General features: G+C 36.2%; 1 long non-coding RNA gene across 1 annotated transcript; it reads right to left on the bottom strand.

Moving 5' to 3' along the window:
* Positions 1-4,594: 4,594 nt before the first annotated feature.
* LOC113338274 lies at positions 4,595-6,888 on the bottom strand. Its single transcript, XR_003354704.1, has 4 exons — positions 6,804-6,888; positions 5,843-5,936; positions 5,587-5,697; positions 4,595-4,991 (listed from the first exon to the last, which is right to left on the bottom strand). It is a non-coding gene; the product is annotated as an uncharacterized LOC113338274 (long non-coding RNA).
* Positions 6,889-7,347: the final 459 nt, after the last annotated feature.

Here is a 7,347-nt window from a genome sequence, read left to right as displayed (position 1 = left end):
GACTCCGGTTATGATGTACAGAAACTATCTGAGTAGATCTCTGTTACTTATATATGAATTTTAGTATGCTTGAGTGCAAACTCGTGTACATCAATTGGAATTTCGCATCAAAGTGCTTCTTCCTTTAGTCAATGTTTGTATGCAAACCAAGGAGATTCTTTAGTTCCTTCCAAGGTTCTGTAAAGATAGTTAGGGTATGGAGTAAAGGTTTTTTGGGTACACCTCTCGTAAACCCTCCGGAGACAACACTCTGCCGCTAGGGCCACCTAGCGGTTTAACGGCTTGCTGCACGTGATAAGTGTAGTCATTTTATTTTCTAGATTATTTTTGCTCGAGGACTAGCAAATAATAAGTTTGGGGGTACAAAGACAGTTGGGCCGTTGTTGTTTTCCATACCAAAGAAGAATAGGAAGATAGCCCCCCCCTTCCCCAAAAGATTTGTGAAGGTACATCGAGCAGTACCCAACTTGATTGACACAATTTTGTGTCTGAATTGTCCTCAATGTCTGTATTGTTAGTGCTTGATTTTATACTTATTATAGTGTTTTTATGTTGGTTTAGGTGTTTTTGGAGAAGTACACTTGTGTGGAAAAAGTTGCTCGAAAAGTGCTTTTCAGACACCCGGAAAAAAATTACTAAAGGCACCCTCACTTTGGATAAGGGGCGCCTCAGTTGGGCACCTGCTATTTGCACCCCCGGTTTGGTTAGGGGGAGGTCACCTTCTTCACCTTTGAATTTGGAAATTGGCGGGAAAAATTGGTGTTTTAATGGTAGAATTAGGGTTCGAGTTTTGGTGCTCATCCGAGGATACTCAATGGCTGAAACTGATGGCAAGCATCTGTTAGAGCATAACAGGGATAGTAGGAGTGATTTATTCGATTGAATTTGGCTAAAACTCGAGTTGGAAGGAAAAAGAGGTGTGAACTTCTCACGGGTATTTCAGGCAAGATTTTGCTGGAGCTTTGGCCGGATTCAATGAGTTCTTTGGATTGGATATACCCTGTTTCGACTAAACAGGGTTGGTAATCACTCCAGATTCGATAAAACAGGGATTAATTCTTGTGTCAAGCAAAACATGGGAAGAATATTTACTCGAGGATATCACGGGATTTCTGGTTATGTTTGGGAAGAGTTCTTGTGGCCTGAGCGTGTTTGATACATGCTGGGATGTGTGGAAGAGTGTTTGGATGGAGGTTGACTACAACAGACGCATGAAGAAGACAAGAATGGGAAGAAAACTTCTCGGGAATATTTTCATTGACTGCCGAGTCATGGAAAGATTTTTTGGATTAATGAGGAGTTATTCTTGGTCCAAGGGTGTATAAATAGGATGTTAGGGTCGAGCAGAAGGGTGACGGAGAGTTTGGGAGATTACAGAGCATCACAGAGTCGAGAAAATCAAGTTGCAGAAATCACCATTTCTGCTGTTGTGAAGAACACGAAGAACAAAAGACCCACAGTGACAGTCGTTTATCAACAATGACAACGACAGAGGGGGTGAGGGTCGTATGCTACAGCATCAGTGACAGTTTACATATATCGTTCTCTGTAATGTTCGGTTTGTAACACTTATAACTGTTACAAACCCGGTTTTTAATAGTTTTTCTCTATTTCATATTTGTAAACACCCTTTGAGCAATAAAAATGAATTTCGAGTATGTTTCCAACATGATGATGATCTAATTCTCCCACAACCAAGGCAATTAGGAAGCTATTCACGCATGAATAATTGGTAACTATTTATTCTCTCTAATTTATAATTTATAATTCACTCAATCACTGCTTTGCAGAGTTTTTAATTGTTTGCATGATTTTATTAATTACTTGTGATTTAATTTGATAGGTTATACTTTTTTTAGATAATCTATGCTTAGAGAATACAATTAATGTTTGAGAATATGACTGATTATTTGTGAATTAAGAAATAATGGACTTAGAAGATAATTAGAGTTTTGGATTATTTACCATAACTTATTCATGTGTGATAGTGGAATCAGTGTCTTGGTTATTTTTAATATCTTGAAATCAATTCTGCAATAAGTTTTCTATTTTCAAGTTTTATAAATCTAAAATCTTTTGCTTTCACAAGTCTCAATGAACCTATTACTACTACAACAACTTGAAATCACATCACAACCTGGTAAACGAGGACGTGGTCGTAGTCGTGGTGGGGATGTTCATGAAAGAATGGTTATATTCATGTTTATGTCTTTAACTATGGATAATTATGGAGTCAAAACTTATGTCTTGTTTTGAACTTATTGTCGAATTGTGTTTGGTTATTCCTAGTTTATGAATGACTTAATCTGGTTTCTTTTGAATATTGTTTGTTTGTCCAAGACGCGATAAAATAACCAACTACAATGTGCGTGCAAAAAATGCAGGATTCTGGCATTTTTCAGTCAGAATCGGTTACATGTACCTATATGTAAACTGATTCTGACAGTTTCCCAGAGGTTCAGTTTCAGAATCGGTTTACATGTACCTTTATTAAATCCTATTGTCATGAATAAAAGTCCTGTATATTTTGTTTCTTAGAATAGGTTTACATGTACATATATGTAATCCGATTGTTATGAGGAAAAGTACTGCAACTTTTTTCCCCAAGAATCGGATTAATGTACATAGTGCAATCCGATTGTTGTGAAAAAAAGTTTTGTAACTTTCTTTTGCCAAGAATCGGATTACATGTGCATTACAAAAGCCCGATTGAAGATGCATAATTTTTATCATTTTGTAAGGACACAATCGGTCTATGTGGTCATCTCTAAAATCCGATTGTATGATTTAATTAAAAACAAATAGTCGTTGAGACTTCATCTATATAAGGACAACCTCTTTGAGCCACTCCCACATCACACACTTAGCCTAAAAAATGGAATGGGAACCGTATAAAGATTTGTTTCTCGTTAAATCGTTTGCTAAAACGTTCCGTGAACGTACGAATGAAATATATTCAATGTTTTGGAAGAGAGTTAAAGAGTTCTTTTACGGGCGTACCGGGAATCCGAATAACCGCAAATGGAGAGACTTGGCATTTCGATTCCAATACATAAAAGGTGCAATGAAAGAGTACGTAAAAGTTAGAAATATGGTGTACGACTATCTTCCACGATCTCCTCTTATGGAAAAAGTGAGTAGTGCGATCATTTTTATAACTATATCAAAAGTTCACATACTAACATTTAAGAATTCATTGAATTTCAGCTAGAACGTTTCAACGGGCTATGGAGAATCCGTAATGGGGAAACTAAGTTCATTCATCTTCCAACAAATCACACTAGAATAATTTATCCCCAGATTCTAAAACATTGGATCAAAAGTGACTTGTTGAAAACTGGAACCTGGGCTGATCGAGTTATGATTGAACAACCCTCTTGTTAGCGGTCATTTTTCTCTATTCGTAAAATTCTTATTCATTGGGGATTTTTCAAAAGCATGAAACGGTGCCTCATATGGATTTTGGGAAGCTCAAAATAAGGATATCTCATATGTTTGTTGATAAAAGGAGTCAGACTGAATAAGTGGCGGTGATGATGATGAGTTGACAATGGTACATAGTTTGAATCCAAGTTTATCAAGTGTACATGGAATGCTGTTGCAACACTCCCTAGCACAACACTCTCTAGGCTTTCCTAGGTGCTGAAATTTGCTACACAGACAGTAACCACATTTACTAAGAAAGTCGTATTCCATAAAATCACTACATTAGATTGAAATCTTTCAGCACAATAGCATATACCTGTCTCTTTCTTTCATCTTGTTTTGCTTAAGACTGAACCATCAATCCCGTGTACTTGAAGCCCTTAACTTGCTAAAATACTCCTTGATCCACTGCAAAAAAAAAAAAAAGAACCTGAAACAAAATTATAATTGCGGCTGCTTATTCAAATCTGGTGAATAAATGCAGAATCAACAAACATAACTACCTGAAAGAGTCTTCAAGAGTTCCAATCAGAGCTGCTAGTCCGAAAGAAGATAAAGGCCTGGAGATATATGTTCGATCGGTTATTAACAGGCATGCAAGGTGGACAGAGGGTGAAAAACTACAAGGAAGCTCCCTAGATTTCTTAGTGGAGACATTGATAGAAATCTTGTATTTTCTCGAGCCATTGGAAGGGTGGGGATGCCGACATATAATGCGAGAAGCAAACCGTGCAGCAGACCACTTAACTCATCTAGCAGAAGATGAAGACATAGTAATGGTGCAGACCGAAAGCTACCCAGCAAAGCTATTGAAGATTGTAAAAGAAGATGCTGCTGAAACATGGTACCCGCGAGTCAAGCAAATCCCAATCGGCGGCTACAAGTGCACCAAGTCAAGTGGGTGGATGCTTCCAAAATAATGATCTGGGTTAGTTAATATGTAAATAGAGAACTACATAAGTGTTTGATCCTTAAATGAGGTAAAGGTCTAGTCCCCCTCATGGGTATGTAGGCAGCCAGTTTGGTTCAACACAAATATGTGAAAAAAAAATCTATTTTTTCCTTTCTGTTTTAGAGTTCTCTCTTGTTTGTAGTCAAGGAAAAGAATACAGTGTATACAAATAAGGAATAATATAATAATGAAAAATTACAGTTTTACTATCGCTTCTTTACTATCTAACATCTACAGTATCTAATGGTTTTGTCTGGATACAAATTTACTGAGCTTTGATACTGCATTATTGATACCAATGGAAAACAAATTAATGTATGTTACAAGACATACCAAAACATATGTACTTCCTATTTTTGTGCTTAATTTTTCAACAATTTTTTTCCATTGCATTCTCAAGGTTTTGGTGAAAATAGCTTGATTTTCTACACCAAATAGACGCAGAATGCCTAAATGTCGGGCAGCCCTAAGTGGCGCATAGTCTTTCCTAGAGTTAGGGAAACTCCTTTTTAGAGCAGAAGCCAACCATTGGAAAAAACAGTATACTGGTCCACAATCCCAATATAAACAACACTTGATCACAAAAATTTAACACTTTGTCAATGAAGTTCACCTGAAAATCAAAAGTACACCTTTGTTATAAAGAACTGAACTAAATTTCAAAATTTATAAAAGAGAAATGGATTGAACTTAACGCAAAAACTAACACCAATGTCAAGCTCTTCATATTCCAACAAATCACACTAGAATAATTCATCCCCAGATTCTAAACATTGGATCAAAAGTGAACTTGTTGAAGACTGAAACCTGGGATGATCGAGTTACGATTGAACAAACAATCCTCTTGTTATCGGTTTTTTCTATATTTGTAAAATTCTTCTTTATTCGGGATTTTTCAAAAGCATGAAACGGTGCCTCACAGGGATTTTGGTAAAGCTCAAAATAACGGTATCTCATATGTATGGAGCTAAAAGGAATCAGAGTGAATAAGTGGTGGTGATGATGATGAGTTGAGAATGGTACATAGTTTGAATCCATGTTTATCAAGCATACAGGGAATGATGTTGCAACACTCCCTAGCACAATAGTCTTTAGGCATGCCTAGGTGCTGAATCTTTCTACACAGATAGTAACCACATTTACTAAGAAAGTCGTATTCCATAAAATGACTACATCTAGGAAGAATGTTTCAGCACAATAGCATGTACCTGTCTCTTACTTTCATCTTGTTTTGCTGAAGACTGAACCATCAAGCCCGTGTACTTGAAGCCCTTAATTTGCTGAAATACTCTGTGGTCCACTGGAAAAAAAAAAAGAACCTAAAACAAAATTATAATTATTAGTTGGTTAAGGGGAAGATGAACAGTTTAACAAGGAAATACTCGGTTTTAAGGTTGTAAAACAATACTGTGCAAGCAGTTTGTTCAATACCATGTCCAGCAACTGAAATTTACACCACTTTACCTGTTTGATTGGAGGTAAAAGGTATGAAGAAAGCAAATAAAACATTTGAGTAAGGAATTATTGAGTTATTCAGCCTGCCTCTCATGTGCTTGTTCTGCAACGTTACAAGTACAAGGTGTACATCAAAAATGGAGCCACAGATGGTACAAAATCCATGAATGAGTGATTCCAACAAACACTAGACGATGGAACCAGAAATCTCACAACAACACATTCTGGTACTTGAAACGAGAGATGCATATAAGACCTTTTATCATTACTACTACTCGAAATGGGGTGCAAAAGTATCTGGATTGTTAACTCAAAGAACATAAGATTTCATCTAGTTTATAACCTATGATATGCAACATATTGGCTGTAAATACGAAACAATGATTGCAACAAGAAATCCGTCAAGGGCTCAAAAAGTTAAAAGTAGAAACATATATCCGTCAACTGTTAAAAACCTACAATCCAACTCACCAAGGACTTACCTCTTCACATCATACGTACCATTTCCACCATCTACTTCCTTGGCAAGACTCAAGAAATGAATTCAGGTTCAAGTCCGCTAACGATAGCTAACATCAAATTTGGGAATCGGGAAGAAGAAAATACAATTCTTTCGTGCACATCTTTAGTCTACCTTATAGCAATGACTTCTTAGCAGATATTTTCTTTCGAGCAGCCAATACAAAATTTTGAATTCAATGTGATCAAACAGTCCTAAAGCCTTGATTGATACACTAAAAAGACGTAGTCCTTTTAATCAAACCCGAATTATGGAATTTACCAATCAAAATCAACTAGTTGTGTTATCAACATTTTAATTCAAAAACCGAATTATGGAATTTCAAGGCATGCTTTTTCAAATAAATTCAAACAAGTTATGGCAAGTCACTTCCTAAATTTTGGTTTACTCCATCACTAACAAGGAAAAAAATAATAAAAATCTCTAATCATGACAAAGTTAAATGTAGACCTTATAATCAAACTCTCTTGATTTCCTGAAAGTTGATTAGAGTTAGGGAGTCTCCTTTTTCCGAGCAGAATCAAAGCCTTGAGAGAAACTGTAAACTGGTCCACAATCCATGATCACAAAAATTTAATAGCTTGTCAGTAAATTCATCTAAAAATCGAAATTTTCAGTAAAAAGTACACCCTTTTCATAGAAATTTTAACTAAAATCAAAACTATAAGATGGTTTCTGGAACTAGCAGATATGTTAATATCTTTATCTTCTTGATCACCTTCCAACTCCAACATTTTACAATAGAATGATTCAGCCCCAGAGTCTAAAAGACATTGATTGGATCAAAAGTGGTGAACTTGTTGGAGATTGAAATCATGAGCTGATCTCTTTGTCACTCAATTCTCCTCTGGTAAAGCTCAAAATAAGTATCTCCGTCTTTTTTCTTTCTTTTCTGTGTGAAAGAGTCAGACGTGATTATAACAAACATCCGGTATTGGTTAAGGGGTCTCGAGGACGCTGAATCTTAAAGCCTGGATTCTCTTCATAGCTAGAC

The sequence above is a fragment of the Papaver somniferum genome, unplaced genomic scaffold (genome assembly GCF_003573695.1).
Source record: "Papaver somniferum cultivar HN1 unplaced genomic scaffold, ASM357369v1 unplaced-scaffold_19, whole genome shotgun sequence".
NCBI lineage: Eukaryota > Viridiplantae > Streptophyta > Magnoliopsida > Ranunculales > Papaveraceae > Papaver > Papaver somniferum.
Note: the sequence above shows the minus strand (reverse complement) of the source record. Positions and strands in the feature narration are given on the sequence as shown.